Here is a 2,074-nt window from a genome sequence, read left to right on the forward strand (position 1 = left end):
TTCGCAGGGTCCGGCTTCAGCTCCAGCTGCCGAGGCTCAGGTTCTTGATGAAGAGGAGAAGGAGAGTGGTGACTCGGCTTCGTTGACACTCTTGGCCACCGCGGCCAGACACTTGGAATCGATTTGAATCCTCGCTGCACGTTCTACGACGTTCTCCAGCATCTCAGCTAACTGTTGAGGCGTCCCGCGTGACTTCGTTTTCAGTGATCGCTCCGCGGTCGGCATTCATGTTTTCTTATTCTTAATCCACTTCCATAGCGTAATCATGTTCATGTTGTTCTTCAAATGCATATACAATTTGTTGTTGCAGTAACGTTCTTCGTCTGTTACCACAGGCTGCATCGCCCTGTGGACAGTTCATACGTGATCCAGTCACGCTAGTCTTCGTCCGCCACTTGCGCCATCTGCAGCCGATTCTCGCTCTTCTTGGCTCGCAAATAGTCGTACAGCAGACCTCCACATGACAAGTTTGATGATGGTTCCCAAGTTGTATCTATATAGCCAACCCACTTGACTTTGAACTCGCGTACAGCACGCTCCGTGCTCGTCGTTAGTGGTGTTCTGTCGTCGAGGATGGCCTCGACTTCATATTCACCGGCAACTTGGTCTGGTTCCCAGCTGTCCTCAGGCAGTAGTTCCTCATCGAAGTCGAGTCTTGCTTCATTAGTCGCGTCAAGTACCAACCGAGTGTTCGGTCGACTGTTGAATTCGTTGACAGCCTTAAGTCTTGACACATGCACTACTGGGTAAAAGCGATACCCACTTCGATCAGGCAGTTCCAGCTCGTACGCAAACTCTTCCACCTTGCGCTTGATCCGAAAAGGTCCATGCCATTGGTGAGCTAATTTCTTCGTCAAGCCCGGTTTGACGCGTTCCATGTACAACCACGCCCGGCTCCCAATCTCAAAAAGAGATCTCGGTGGAGCTCTTGCAGGATCTTCCATCTCTTCCGAAGCTTCTGGAGGGTTCGCCGAGTGTTCGTTTCCACTTGGTTGAGGTACAGCAGATTTTATCAGTCGACTCAGGGCCTCCTTATGCTTTTTAGCCCTTCGCTCCTTTTCTACAGCCTGATAATCTTTGGCCATAGTGAGGGCGACCTCATGTTGTCGATTGATCTCGCGCCGCCACGCCAGTGCGTCAGACTGCTTGCCGAGTCCTCGTTTGAGTGATGACGACATTGCCCGCAACGTCGACTGCGCATCCCAACCATGAACGAGGTAGAACGGCGTTTCCTTCCTCGTAGTGTCTTGAGAAGTATTAATAGCAAATACTAGCTTCTCCGCGATTTCGTCCCAATCTTGCTGTAGAGGGTCTTCCCGCGTACACCGTACGGATCCCATCACCGACTTCACCGAGCGTTCCTGCTGTCCATTAGCCTGTGGCCGATAGCTCAAAGTCGCTCGTGATCTTGACTGCATCATCTCTGCAAATGCTTGGAAAACCTCGCTCATGAAGCGTGGGTCGCGGTCGTGCCTTATTAATGATGGGGCTCCGAATCGTCGGTACACACATTCTTCGAACACTTGGGCAACACTCAGTGCAGTCGTATTTGACATAGCCTTGGCAATAACGAATCCCGTGAACGAGCACTGAAATAGGAGCAACGCCGTGTTGCCCCTGCGAGATTTCGGTAGTGGGATCACAAAATCCATCGAGACGATCTGGAAAGGTCGTTCGGCTAGTACGTTGCCAGGTGAGTATCCACGAAACTGTGGACGGCTTTTACTCGAGCTGCAATCTGGACAGGACTTCACGTGCTTCTCCACGTCTGCGTACAAGCCGATCCAATAATAATCGGACTTAACGCGGTGGAACGTTCTCACCACACCTTGATGTCCTCCTTCCAGCGAGTCGTGACAGTTTTGCAGGACCTCTTGAATCATCGTTGTTGGGACCACAAGCCGCAGCTTGGTCTCCTCTTGCCAACCGTGGTCGTACCGACGATTCAATCCAAAATAGTGAAGCACGCCGTCTTCTGATAACACGAACCGGTCAGCATACTTCCAGGCATCTCGAGCTTCTTTGTAACTCAGCTCTTGTGCTTGGCCCTGAAGCACCTTCTTGATGTTAAACC

The sequence above is a fragment of the Phytophthora infestans genome, genomic scaffold (assembly GCF_000142945.1).
Source record: "Phytophthora infestans T30-4 supercont1.64 genomic scaffold, whole genome shotgun sequence".
In the NCBI taxonomy this organism is placed as follows: Eukaryota; Oomycota; class Peronosporomycetes; order Peronosporales; family Peronosporaceae; genus Phytophthora; species Phytophthora infestans.